The sequence below is a fragment of the Dermochelys coriacea genome, chromosome 3 (assembly GCF_009764565.3).
Source record: "Dermochelys coriacea isolate rDerCor1 chromosome 3, rDerCor1.pri.v4, whole genome shotgun sequence".
Lineage (NCBI taxonomy): Eukaryota > Metazoa > Chordata > Testudines > Dermochelyidae > Dermochelys > Dermochelys coriacea.
In genome coordinates, this window is record NC_050070.1 from 3356159 (window position 1) to 3370971 (window position 14813).

The window sequence follows — 14813 nt, forward strand, 5'->3', positions numbered from 1 at the left end:
TGTCCCTACCCTACCCTGAAGAGCTACAGTCCAGTGCAAAGAATAACGATGGGGTTGTGAATGGCAGCTGGACCTGGGACTCACCAAACTTATGTATGAGGACTATCAAACATCCATTAAGTGGAAACCCTTTATAACTCCTGCTGAACTGCGCTGGATTCAAACTGACAGCCTCCAAACCATTAATGTAACACCTGTGAGAATGGGACTTGCTTTCTGGAAAGAGAAGTTTAGTAAATGAAGTTCTGACCATGTTGATGCTCAGACAAGCAGGATTTTCTCCCACTCTCTGATAGGGTGATCAGACAGCAAGTGTGAAAAATCAGGATGGGGTGTGGGGGTAATAGGAGCCTATATAAGAAAAAGACCCAAAAATTGGGACTGTCCCTATAAGATCGGGACATCTGGTCACCGTACTCTCTGAACACATTAGCAAAATCTTCACATGTTGCTCTCAGTTTCAAATATGGTGTAATCCTGCCACACCCTATGCTTAAAGGGACAACTCCCACTAACCAAATACAAATTATAAAAAATTAACTGTGAAACAATACGAACATTACATCCATCCTCACTTCCAGATACCTTGTTTTGCGGTACATAGGCACCACTACAATTACTTCAGGATTCTTATAGTTCCATAGTTAGGGCTGAGTTCAGATTTTCACTTAAAGGAGGGATTCCTTCACTTGGTTATGTATGAAACATACAGTGTGTGCAAAAAGCTATGCCACTTGTTGAGTTCAGAATGAATTTTTCTGAAAATGTACAAGTAAATTGAATAATGTGTTCATGCGTTAAAATTCATTCTCTAATGGTTTTTTAAATAAATTTAGCACAGGTGCCAGAACATTTATTTTGTCCCAAATGATCTTCATAACAGAATAGTGCAGACCTTTCAAACTGACAATATAGTTAAAAATCATTTGAACATTGATTACATCTGAATATTTGGGGGAGAGGGGTGGGTTAAGGATTAATGGTCTTTTTTTTTTTTAAACCATTCTTCACAGTAAAGTTTTCCCCTTCAGCCATGGTTGAAGAATGATGATGTACTACAGATAATTCCATGGCAAACTGACCCCTTTCAAAATGGCTGTCATCTCTTATTCTCAATGGGACTGAAGCCAAACTGTTCTCAGGGAAAAAGAAAAGGAGGACTTGTGGCACCTTAGAGACTAACAAATTTATTTGAGCATAAGCTTTTGTGAGCTGCAGCTCACTTCATCGGGTGCATTCGGTGGAAAATACAGTGGGGAGATTTATACACACACACAGAGAACATGAAACAATGGGTTTTATCATACACACTGTAAGGAGAGTGATCACTTAAGATGAGCTATTACCAGCATGTGGGGGGGAGGAAGAAAACCTTTCGTGGTGATAATCAAGGTGGGCCATTTCCAGCAGTTGACAAGAATGTCTGAGGAACAGTGGGGGGTGGGGGAAATAACATGGGGAAATAGTTTTACTTTGTGTAATGACCAATCCACTCCCAGTCTCTATTCAAGCCTATTCTATTCAGTCTCTATTCTCAGGGAACATAGTCGTGCTAACACCATATGTGGCCAGGTCACCATCTTCCTGAGAACAGTTTGGCATTCAGTCTCATTCACTCTCAAACTCTTTGGTTTCATGTTTAATTTTCACATCGGAAATTTTAATCTGGGAATTTCCTTGTTTTTTAAAAATCATGTAACAATTTAACAGAAAGAATATTATAGTGATGTTTTAATGATCCCCAAAGAAGCATTATAGATCCAGAAAATTCAGAGGTGAGGTTAAACTTAAAAGAAATCCAAACATGTGACGGTATGGAAATGCACAGTTACCACACGCACAGGCTCTCTCTAGAGCTAAGGTACAGAGTACTGAGCAGTAATTTAGGTTTCAATATTTTACAGGCTTATTATTATTATCCCCAAACCTAATATACTAAACGTGCATAAAGTACAACTAAAAAGAAACCCAAACTTATTGCGGTAAGGACAGGCACAGTGAGGGCACCCAAACAATGTCAAATAACTGTATGGCTGCAATTCAGGTATTCCCATATGTGTGGGCCCAGATGAGATAAAACTGATTGGTAAAGATTTTTTTTTTCATTATTTTTCTCTCCATCTGTCCCTACAAGGCAAATGTAAGGTGATTTGGGTACCCATATTGTGCATTTCCATAACCCAATTTGTTTGGATTTCTTTTGGATTTTCCTGGGTTTATAATGGGGATAATTATAATATCCCTGTACTGTACACTCAACCTTAAATCCCCTTTAATGGAGTCCTGTGGCACTTTAGAGACTACCAAATTTAGTATTTGGGCAAATTTGGGCATAAGCTGTCATGGGCTGGAACCAACTTCGTCAGATGTGGATTCCAGGATTAATGGTAATTTTGGCCATTTTTCATAACTGAAAATGTATCTGTTGGCAGAGGCTGAAGCATAAAAGAGTCTCTGGAGAAACTCAAGAAGAACTGACCGCTTTCTATCAAAGCCCTCAGACGAAGTATAGCAACCAACGCTGAAAGCTTAGCCCAAGCTCCTTCCTGATAAACCTGGTCCCAGGGCTTTCCCAGCCATACATCCTGTTCCCTCCACTCCCCCCTCACTGGGTCTCAGAGCCCAGACTGCAGCTCAAGTGGGAATGTCTACTCTGCTATTTTTAGTCCCATGTGCAAGCCAGGGCAAAATGGCTGCCATCTCTCCTTGTCCTCAGTGGAACTGAGGTTACTGGCTGCACAGATTTAAGATGCCCTCTTTCAAAATGATCAACACCATCCATTGTTTCCAAGGGTCATGAAGCCAAGTTGCCCTCGAGGGACGTGATCGTTCCCCTCTATTCGACACTGGTGAGGCCTCATCTGGAGTACTGTGTCCAGTTTTGGGCCCCACACTACAAGAAGGATGTGGATAAATTGGAAAGAGTACAGCGAAGGGCAACAAAAATGATTAGGGGTCTAGAGCACATGACTTATGAGGAGAGGCTGAGGGAGCTGGGATTGTTTAGTCTGCAGAAGAGAAGAATGAGGGGGGATTTGATAGCTGCTTTCAACTACCTGAAAGGGGGTTTCAAAGAGGATGGCTCTAGACTGTTCTCAATGGTAGCAGATGACAGAACGAGGAGTAATGGTCTCAAGTTGCAATGGGGGAGGTTTAGATTGGATATTAGGAAAAACTTTTTCACTAAGAGGGTGGTGAAACACTGGAATGCGTTACCTAGGGAGGTGGTAGAATCTCCTTCCTTAGAGGTTTTTAAGGTCAGGCTTGACAAAGCCCTGGCTAGGATGATTTAACTGGGACTTGGTCCTGCTTTGAGCAGGGGGTTGGACTTGATGACCTTCTGGGGTCCCTTCCAACCCTGATATTCTATGATTCTATGATTCTATAAGATGGTAGCTTCCTGTGCTGTGAAGAGGAATGAGGCTCAGGTGAATTTCTTTGCTTAGAAAAGGAGTACTTGTGGCACCTTAGAGACTAACAAATTTATTAGAGCATAAGATTTCGTGAGCTACAGCTCACTTCATCGGATGCATCCGATGAAGTGAGCTGTAGCTCACGAAAGCTTATGCTCTAATAAATTTGTTAGTCTCTAAGGTGCCACCAGTACTCCTTTTCTTTTTGCGAATACAGACTAACACGGCTGCTACTCTGAAACCTGTCTTTGCTTAGGAAAGCCTGCAACCTCAGTCTAATTAAGAACTGATGGGCGACATTTTGAAAGAGGGCAGTTCTTCGTGGACTGAAGATTATTCCCCAGCCCCTGCTGAAGGAGAAAATTTCACTTATGAAATATAATAGCAAAAAATGACCATGAATCTAAAATAAAATCTTCAGCGATAACATACATAATATTTCAGTAAGTTTTAACTACATGGGAAGTTTAAAGAATCAGTATTATTTGGTTACTGAGAACATTAGGGACAAATTTGTCCTCCACACGTTGATAATATCTTTAAAGGACTTTAAAATTTACTTTAATTGAAATTAATTGTTTTACTTGCATATGCTCATAAAAGTCATTCTACGTTCAGAGTCAACGCTATGAGTTTGGGGTGTATATGTATTTTTTCATACATTAAAAAAGGATGAATCCCTGCTTTAAGTGCAAAATTCACTTCAATTCTGGAGCTGCAACTGATGCCTCCAGAAGAAGCAGGAGTTCTCTACTCCCCGTGTGCCTAACTATTGTCAGTTAAAATTCAGGATCATTTGGAATCGCAAAGAAGGGGGAAAACTCTTTATGCATTTAATTTTAATAGCGCAAAAGTGGCCTATTTCTGAGACGTTATCAAAGTGTGCGCGACATTTGGAGTTTGTGGAGACTGTAACTGTTTTGTTACAGGATCCCAACAGAATGGTAGGAAAATAGTAAAATTTTAAGAAGGAGAATTTTTAAATGTTTCCTCTGCACCCATTTGTCAATGTTTTTCTAACAGTATTACATGGAAAATTAATTTGGTCTATGAAGAGTCACAGGGCCAAGTTTGGAGACAGAATTCAATCATTTAAGTGTGAACCAGACAGATTTTCATGCAAATCGCAACACAGCCCTAACTGTGGAGACACTACTGATGTCTCCATTGCTGTCATTTGTATTTCAGTAGTTGGGGCAGCTGATCCTTAGGGAACAATGGGGCTAAGTCCCACCAATATCAGCACAGCTGTACAGTATGGTTGGGGTACCCCCTGCTGCCACTGGGGAGCGCCTGGTGAATGTTGGAGCTGTTCCAGCCTCTGGAGCAGCGGTGTCCAACAGAAATTTGATGCTAGCCACACTTGTGGTTTTGAATTTTTCTTATTAGCCACATTATAAAAAAGCCACATGCATTAGCCACCATTCAATAGCCTATTAGCCACATGTGGCAAGTGGCGAACGTATTGCACACCGCTGCTCTGGAGGCTGCAGGATACCTCTGTGAATGAAGAACCAGGCACAGAAAAAGGAATACAAGTTTCTGTGGGGCTATTTCAGATCACAGACTCACTCCTCTCTGGTTCCTGCTTTCCCAGAGCCAGCACAAGTAGGGGGTTTCTGAGCTTGATGGTGGTGGGTGTCAGATGGGCAGAGGAAGAGTTCTGCACTTGGGGGTGGGTTTTCTGTGCCTGGAGGGTGTGGGGGTTGTAGTTTGTCTGGAGGAGTTGGGTGCGAGATGGCTCAGAGCTGAGGGGTGGGTGTGAGCTGTGGTGAGATTGGGTAACCAAAGGGGGTCTCTCAGCCTGTGCTAGAGGCGTGTGAGTGCGTGTGACAAGACAGAGGGAATGATGGAGTTTGGGCGGTTCTAAGGTAGGCAGTAGGTGGTTGAGTGGTCAGGGTTTAGTGCCGAGGGGATGGAGTCATGTGAATGAGGCTGTGGGTGAATAGCTGGTGGTGCAGGAGGAGAGGGAGGAAGAGACGGTAGGAGGAGATGGGATGGTAGAGAGAGATTGGAGAGGGAGAGGCTGGGATCAGGGGAGCACAGGGAAAGGGTCCCAGAGGGTTAAATGATTCCTGTTGTTATCCCCTGCCCTTTACAGTGAGATGTCCCAGGTTTCCTTTCCGAAAGGGAAGGAAGAACGGAGAGCATGGGAGACAGCACCGTCTCCACTGCCGCTTCCCACCAACCTCCCTGAATCGCCATCAGAACGGCTCCCTTTGACACCCCAGCCACGTTGTCCCGGTTTGTCACTTTGAAAATAGGGCCAAGCTGCAGGGGGGGAGGAGATGGCAGCCTGCAGCCCCACCAGTCATTCTGGGCACCAGTTGTGCTGCCAACAGTGCCCACAATGTGCCAAGTGCTCGCCACACATGTACAAAGACACTGTCTCTACCCCACTTCCAGTTTAAGGAGACAAGTAATAGATAAATTGTGTTGTGGGGGGCAGGAGGGAGGGGGAAATAAAACATAACCACCAGAAAATAAACACTGTGTTTTTGGTATCAACTATCCCAAGTGCCCCTCAACCCAGCCCAGAGTAGCCTCTTGTGGGTGTTGTGGCCCAGGTGAGTCTTGAGGAGGGCACTGAAGGAGGAGAGGGCCGTGGCTCTGTGGGTAGGCTGAGGCAGGGCATGCCGTGGGGAAAAGGCAGCGTGGAGAAACAGGTGTGAGAGATCTGGACAGATGGGGGATGGAGTTTGCCTTTGCTGGCACAGTGGAGGAGAGGGGCAAAGCGATAAGAGCCAGGAGCAGCTAGGAAGGGAGAGCAGAGTGTGAAGGATTTAGACAGCAAAGGGTTTGCATCAGCTCAGACACAAGGGAGAGAAGGCAGAGTTCCTCTTAGCGTTTGTGAGCAGGTCTGCAAAATAATTTTTGTCCCCATCCCCCACTGCAGCATAGCAGACTCCTGTCCGGGATTATCATCCTGCTGTATCCCGAGCTGGCCTGAGGGTTTTGGGAAGATCAGTCATATGGTGGAATACAGTTTATTTCCCACAGAAAGTGAGTATAGGGGGTGTTTGTGTGTGGGATTTCTAGGGCCCCGTTGCCTGCCACAGAAACGGAGTCCAGCTACGAGTTCCTTGCAGCCCCAGTGATTGCTCTACATTGGTTTATTTGCTTTATGTTTTCAAGGCTCGTTACAGGGATCTGCTTTTTGATTTTTAAAATGAAACTCAGATTCTCCTTTACATTTGTGGCTCCTCCAGAGCCGGGCAGCTCACAGCACCAGGGGCCCAAAGACAACTTTGTAGGAAAAGCACGTGGGAGACCCCCCTGAAGACACCCAGAGGGAACAGATCTGCTCTCCTCCCCTAAGAAATCCCTACAGCTAGGGTTGGGGGTGGGGTCTTTGTGACAGTGGATCATTTCAAACCTCACAGAGAGAGGAAGGGGACTCATACAGACTGATAAGCTTACAAGCTCAGGATGCTTATCCAAGCTGCAGAAATAACTGTATCAAATCCTGATTCATATCAAAATAACCTAAAATCCACTAGATTTTGTACAGCCCCCGCAGTGGCTGAATAACCCACAAATACTTGGTTTAGTTGTAGGATTGTCCCTGGAAAATCCTGGGCCCCTGCTCACTTTTGGCTACTGTCCTGTGCCTGATCCCAGGTCCAACTCCAGTCCTGCCTTACCGCTCATGAATGTGGGTTCCCCATTCCCCATTGAACCTGCCAGCCAGTTCAAATACTAGGGGCCCCCCACCGTTACCATCCTTAACCCACAGCCTGCTCCTGAGCCCAGGTGTCCCCCTTTGCTCTACCAGATAATCTCTGAACTCTCATCTTCCTATTGGCCCTCCTAGTCAGCTGTTGAACCCAGGTCACTGCTCTTTATTACACGGTACACTTGGGTGATTTTAATAGTTTTCTTCTCTAATTTCACTCCGGTCACCCATTATCAGCAAACCAACAGGAAAGTAGATAACACTGCGGCAAGTGTTGCCCGATATGGGGAAAGCCCCAACACCCCAGAATCATTAGTGCAGTAGGGCAGCAGAGACAAGTTATATGGGCTTCTGGTGCCCAGGCTCCAGCAAAATTCAGGGCTGGGGACCCAGCTCCACCCACGTTAGGGGCCAGGCCGGGCCTCCCCCCCCGGCCCCACCTGCCGCCCACACATGCCTCCCCCTTGTGGCCCCCGGCCTCCCCTTGCTGCCCCCGCATGCACCGCCCGGAGCAGAGAGTCCCTCCCTCTCCCCTGCAGCTCCATGCTGCCTCCCTGCATCAACTGCCACCGCAGGGTCCTAGTGCCCCCCCAATCTGACTGCCCCGGCCCCTGCCCTTCCCCCTCAGACCCTTCCCTTTTCTGGTGGGACCCTCCACCAGCACAGCCCTTGCCCCCCCCCGCAGTCACTGCTCCTGCCCCATGCTGGGCAAGGGGCAGCCCAATCTCCCACCCCCAGTGAAGGGTAGAAGCAAACAGGGGAGGAGGCACACATTGATGGCAGCCCCCCCACCCTCCGGCACCCACCACAGTGGAGGCAAGGGAGATTCCTGGACCTGAGAGGAGCCCTAGCAGCAAGTGCAGTGACAGTGGTGTGGGGTGAGTGTGCGGCCGGAGGGAAATACCAAAATTTCTACAAACTTGCCACCCCTGCAGTAGGGAAAAAACAAAGGTGTGCAAAAAACAGATTGCAAAACACACAGAGATCAATCAGAACCCTCGGCGCTGTTGAAAATCCCCCTCGGCATCTATCTGCATCTTTAAGCATCTAAATACTTTTGAAAATCTGTCCCCAGGAGCTTAGCAGCACTCAGAAAAGATCTGGACCATTATCTGGATGATGAGAACTTCCAGCGTTACAATAGCAGGGGTTTTAAAAACAAAAGTTTGGAAGGGACAAGACCCTCCTATGTTAAGGCATGAGCCAACCTCTAACCGCCTTGCTGGGGATTAGGAAGAAATGTACGCTAGAGGCAGGGGTGGCAGGTTTGTAGAAATTTTGGTGGTGCCCAGAACCCACCCCTGCCCAAACTCCGCCCCCCTAACTCTGCCCCCCACCAGCCCAAGGCTCTGAGAGGGAGTTTGGGTGAGGGAGGAGGTCTGGGGTGCAGGCCCTGGGCAGGGCAGGGGATTGGGGTGAAGGCAGGGTGCAGGCTATGGGAGGGAGTTTGGGGATGGGAGGAGGTGCAGGGGTGAGGGGGTGCAGGGGTGAGGGCTGTGGGGTGAGGCTAGGGATGGGGGGTTTGGGGTGTGGGAGGGGCTCAGGGTGAGAGTAGGGGTGTGGGGGATGAGGGCTCTCTCTGGGGCTGGGGGGTTTGGGGTGTTGGAGAGTCTCCGGGCTAGGGCAGAGAGTTAGGATGCGGGGGGATGAGGGCTCTGGCTGGGGCTGAGGATGGGGGGATTGAGATGTGAGAGGGAGCCCAGGGCTGAGGCAGAGAGTTAGGGTGCGGGGGGGGGGGAGTGAGGGGTCTAGCTGGGTGTCTGGTCTCTGGGGTGGGGCAGGGCTGGGGATGAGTTTGGGGTGCAGGCAAGCTGCCCTGGACTGGGGCCAGAGAGGAGGAGTCCCCCCAGCCCTCTCCCAGCTGGCAGCAGCGAGCTCTGGGGTAGGGCCCCCCACTTCCCCCCGGCAGCACACTCACCCCACACCACTGTCACTGCACATGCTCCTAGGGCCCCTCTCAGGTCCAGGAATCTCCCTCGCCTCCCCTGTGGTGGGTGCCGGGGGGGGATGGTGCTTCCATCACATGCGCACCTCTTCCCTTGCTGCTGCCCCTCACTGTAGCCTCACTGGGGGTGGGGGGCAGGGCTGGGGCCCCCCCATGCTGGTGGAGGGTCCTGCCAGAAAAGGGAAGAGTCTGAGGGAAAAGAGCAGGGGCAGGGGCAGGGGCAGTCTGCCCTGGCAGTACTGGTTGGGGGCACTAGGACCCTGCGGCAGCAGTTGATGCAGGGAGGCAGCATGGAGCTGCAGGGCAGAGGCAGGGACACTCTGCTCCGGGCCTGGGGAGGTGTGCGGGGGCAGCAAGGGGAGGCCGGGGGGCATCAGCTGTGGAGACCCGGCCCCAAACACGGCTGGAGCTTGGCCCCCAGCATTGCTGGAGCCAGGAGCCCATATAACTCACTGCCGCTGGCTAGAGGTTATCCCATAATTAATTGCTAACTTCTTGCACCTTCCTCTGGAGCATCTACTGGCCACTGTCAGAGACAGAAAGAAAAGGAGTACTTGTGGCACCTTAGAGACTAACAAATTTATTTGAGCATAAGCTTTCATGAGCTACAGCTCACTTCATCAGATGCATTTGGTGTATATCAATCTCCCCTCTGTATTTTCCACCAAATGCATCCGATGAAGTGAGCTATAGCTCACGAAAGCTTATGCTCAAATACATTTGTTAGTCTCTAAGGTGCCACAAGTACTCCTTTTCTTTTTGTGAATACAGACTAACACGGCTGCTACTCTGAAACCTGTCAGAGACAGGAGACTGAAGGGGGTGGGTCCTTGTTCTCATTTAAATCCTGCCTGGGGGCCCACATCTTGCAGGGTGCCCACAATATGTGAGAATTCCTGTGTTCCTAAAAGCCACCACAGTACCTTGTATCGTCAGCGTTTTCCAGCTCTCTGCTTTGCTCTGTACTTGCTCCGATTTTTCCTCTTTCTCAAACCGGTGGCTCTGCAAGGCTATTTATACAGCACGGTTTCAGTTTTGGTAGCTTGCCAATAACTTCCCCTGATTTCTTGTAAATCACAGTGTTTTTAGAAAGCCTGAAAAAGTAACCTGTTGGCTAAGCCAAGTTCTGACAGGAGTGAGCAAAGTGAAACCTGACAGGGTCTGGGACACACTCTTAGCCCTGGTCTACACCACGAGTTTATTTAGAATTTAGCCGTGTTATTCTGATTTAAGCCTGCACCCATCCTCACGACAAAGTCTTTTCTGTCAACGTAAAGGGCTCTTAACATCAATTTCGGTACTCCTCCCCGGCAAGGGAATTAGCGCTGAAATCGACATTGCTGGGTCGAATTTGGGTTAGTGAGGACGCAATTCGATGGTATTGGCCTCCGGGAGGTATTCCACAGTGCTCCATTGTGACTGCTCTGGACAGCACTCTCAACTCAGATGCACTGGCCAGGTACATAGGAAAAGCCCCGGGAACTTTCGAATTTCATTTCCTGTTTAGCCAGCGTGGTGAGCTCACCTGCACAGGTGACCACGCAGAGCTCATCAGCACAGGTGACCATGCAGTCCCAGAATTGCAGACGAGCTCCAGCACGGACCAAACGTGAGGTGGTGGATTTGATAACTGTATGGGGAGACGAATCCGTGCTGGCAGAACTACGGTCTAAAAGACGAAATGCCAATACATATACCAAAGTCTCCAAGGCCATGATGGACAGAGGGTACAACAGGGACCCGCAGCAGTGCCACGTGAAAATTAAGGAGCTCAGGCAAGCCTACCAAAAAACCAAAGAGGCAAACGGTCGCTCCGGGTCAGAACCCCAGACGTGCCGGCTCTATGCGGAGCCTAACGCAATTCTAGCGAGGGCCGCCACCACTACCCCACCCACGTCCGTGGACAACAGCACTGGAGGAGTCTCAGTGCACAGGGATGGGAAATTTGGGGACAAGGAAGATGAGAAGGACGAGGATGAGGATAGCGCTGCGCAGGCAAGTGGAGAGACTGTTTTCCTCAACAGCCAGGATCTGTTTATAACCGTGGAGCCAGTGCCCTCCCAACCCTCCCAAGGCCGTATCCCAGACCGTGATGCCGGCGAAGGCACCTCTGGTGAGTGTACCTTTGTATATATAATACATGGTTTAAAAGCAAGTGTTTGTTAATGATTTATTTGCCCTGAGGACTTGGGATGCATTCGCGGCCAGTACAGCTACTGGAAAAGTTTGTTAACGTGTCTGGGGATGGAGCGGAAATCCTCCAGGGACATCTCCATGAAGCTCTCCTGGAGGTATTCTGAAAGTCTTTGCAGAAGGTTTCTGGGGAGAGCAGCCTTATTGTGTCCTCCATGGTAGGATACTTTTCCATGCCAGGCCAGTAGCAAGTACTCTGGTATCATTTCATAACAAAGCATGGCAGCGTATGGTCCCGGTTTTTGCTGGCATTCAAGCAACATCCCTTCTTTCTCTCTCTGTGTTATCCTCAGTAGAGTGATATCATTCATAGTGACCTGGTTGAAATACGGGAATTTAATTAAGGTCCCCTTAATTCAGAGGTGGCCATTCCTAAAGTGCTGCTTGCCTGTGGATGAAAAGAAATCGTCCCCACATTTAGGCAAGTGTTTGGGGGGCAGAAGGCGTTGGCGCTGAGCTGTTCCCTGGGATTTTCCCTGATACCAGCCATGCGGTGGGGGGCGGGGGGTGGTGATGAAACGATCATCCTAGAGAATGGGAAGCCTTCGGGGGGGGGGAAGTGGCGCTGAGCTGCTCGCTGGGATTTTCCCTGAAAAAAGCCACGTGATGGGGGTTGGGGGGTGATGTTCAAGCTGAGCTGTTTGCGTTTGGCTAGCAGGGACCTTCCCTAATACCAATCACGTGGTGGGGCGGGGGTGGGGGGGTGGTGTTCAAGCTGAGCTGTTTGAGTTTGTCTATCAAAAAGGATGTGGGGAGTTAGTTGGGTTTCTGCTGCACGTTAATCCAAAAACCACAGCACCTCCTTTTAAATGGCCAACTCAGCGGGCTTTGCTTGGTATGGGAAAGGAGGGCACTGCTGTTATGAAGGTTGAAGGCTTACCATGACTGCCTGCAAGCCGAAATCTGTTGACTGGCCCAGTGTGTGGGATCTCTCAAACCAAACCTGCAGGCACTGGCACTCAATATAAGATGCAAAATGCGACCTTGTACCAAAAGCACATGTGCTATGTACTGTGAATAGTTTTGTTCACCATGAAAGAGTCTACGCATTGTTCTGTAAAATGTATCTTTTAAATAGTACTCTCCCTTTTTTTTCTCCCACATCTGCAAATGTTTGAACCCCGACCCAGAGGCTCGCACAGATAAGGCAGCAAAAAAAAACGCACACGTGATGAAATGTTCACTGAGCTCATGCAGTCCTCCCACACTTGAAGAGCTCAGCAAAATGTTTGAAGATAATCAATATCTCAGTCCAAGCAAGCGGCAAACAAACGGGAGGACAGGAGGGACGAGCATGAGCAGAGGAGGGACAATTGAGATGATAGGTGGCGGGAGCAAGATGAGAGGCGGTGGGAGCGCGACGAGAGGAGGCAGGAGGCAATGCTGTGGCTATTGGGGGATCAAACGGACATGTTCCGGCATCTGATGGAGCTGCAGGAAAGGCAGCAGGACACAGACCACCCCTGCAGCCCCTGTGTAACCAGCCTCCCTCCTCCCCAAGCTCAACAGCCTCCTCACCCAGACGCCCAAGAATGCAGGGTGTGGGGCTCCAGGCACCCAACCACTCCACCCCAGAGGACTGCCCAACCAACAGAAGGCTGGCATTCAAAAAGCTTTGAAATCCAGTGTGGTCTTGTTCTTCCCCCCTCCAGTCATCCACCAGCCCACCCGGTGCTTCCCTAATCCCCCACCCCTCCTGGGCTACCTTGGCAGTTATTCCTCTATTTGTGTCATCATCAGTTAATAAAGAATGCATGATTTTAAAACAACTTTGACTTTATTGCCTCTGCAATCAGTGCTCGAAGAGGGGAGGGCGGGAAGAGGGGATGGCAAAATTAAATTGAATTGGAGTGGACTGTTAGGGGCTTATTCCTTCACCCACTACTTCCCTGGTCCTTCTTGCATGAACAGACAGCAACAATACCCGAAGTCCAAACGTGCAAACAATTCAATGTTTATTGGGGTGAACTTCCAGCAAGCATGATTCCAGTTTCCTTCCTTAGTGTCCCATTTCCCAGCTCTGACACCACAGAGCCTTACGCCTGTGTCCCTGTTCCCATTCCCCCCCCTTAGCAAAACATGATTCCAATTTCCCCACCCCCATTCCCTGTTCCCATTTCCCCCCACACACACCCACCCACTTCCTGATTGACTGCAGACTATATAGCAAAACTTGAGTTCTGCTTAGCTATAACTTAACCAATCATTTTCCTGAAATTTAACTAACCAATCCTAACATATTGTAATATGATTATGTAACCAATTATGTCCCACCACCTTAATTAGTTTACACCCAGCAAAATTAATTATACAGCAGACAGGAACAATCACAGAACCAGACAGGTTTCAGAGTAGCAGCCGTGTTAGTCTGTATTCGCAAAAAGAAAAGGAGTACTTGTGGCACCTTAGAGACTAACAAATTTATTTGAGCATAAGCTTTCGTGAGCTACAGACAGAAATTATACAGACAAACAATGGCAAAGTGGGAACTATAATGACAAAACAATACAGAAATGAGGTTTCACATCCCAGCTATTGATAAGTGAGTTCTTGCCAGACAGGATGCTATCAAACTAAGTTTCCTTTTACATCTTCTAGGCACTTCCCTTTCTCTGGAGGCGACAGGCATTCCCAGGACAGGATTGTATCCTAATAGCCCAATAGCACCTGATTTCAGTGTGACTAGTTTGGAATGTGAGGAGGTGACCGGTCGCTTCCCAGTTTATGGCTGCCTCTGCTACTTAGCCAAAGATTTGATTCTCTTTTATACCCTCTATAACTAGCTAAGAGATAGAATACACCTAAATTCCTTAGAGTCTAGGCCTTTACAGACAGCCCTGAATAGTCTATATCTAACATGGAGGCAAGGAGGCGGGGTTCTATCAAGGGAAAGCAAACAGAACTAGTCGTACTGTACCTTGGTCCAGTCATGAACTGGTTTTCAGTCTTCTCTGACGCGCAGCGCACCCTGCCTATGCTCTGTTACTCGCCCTGGTGTCTGGCTGCATGTAATCAGCTGCCAGGCAATTTGTTCAACCTCCCACTCCGCCATAAACGTCTCCCCCTTACTCTCACAGAGATTGTGGAGCACACAGCAAGCAGCAATAACAATGGGAATATTGTTTTCGCTGAGATCGGAGCGAGTCAGTAAACTTCACCAGCGCGCCTTTAAACGTCCAAATGCACATTCTACCACCATTCTACATTTGCTCAGCCTTAGTACTGTCCAGGGTGCCTGTGTACGGCTTCATGAGCCAGGGCATTAAGGGGTAGGCTGGGTCCCCAAGGATAACTATAGGCATTTCTACACCCCCAGCAGTAATTTTCTGGTCTGGAAAGTAAGTCCCTTCCTGCAGGTGTTTAAACAGACCAGAGTTCCTGAAGATGCGAGCGTCATGAACCTTTCCTGGCCATCCCACGTTGATGTCGGTGAAATGTCCCTTGTGATCCACCAGTGCTTGCAGCACCATTGAAATGTATCCCTTGCGGTTTATGTGCTGGCTGCCCTGGTGGTCCAGTGCCAAGATAGGGATATGCGTTCCATCTATAGCCCCACCACAGTTCGGGAATCCCATTGCAGCAAACC

General features: G+C 48.6%; 1 protein-coding gene across 1 annotated transcript in view; it reads right to left on the reverse strand.

Moving 5' to 3' along the window:
• Positions 1–10427, reverse strand: part of LOC119853257 (interferon-induced very large GTPase 1-like) — a 28562-nt gene extending 18135 nt beyond the window's left edge. Inside the window, exon 1 of the mRNA XM_038396118.2 lies at positions 9958–10427. The gene's annotated coding sequence lies outside the window, so the exon portion shown is untranslated. The remainder of the gene's footprint in view (positions 1–9957) is intronic.
• Positions 10428–14813: the final 4386 nt, after the last annotated feature.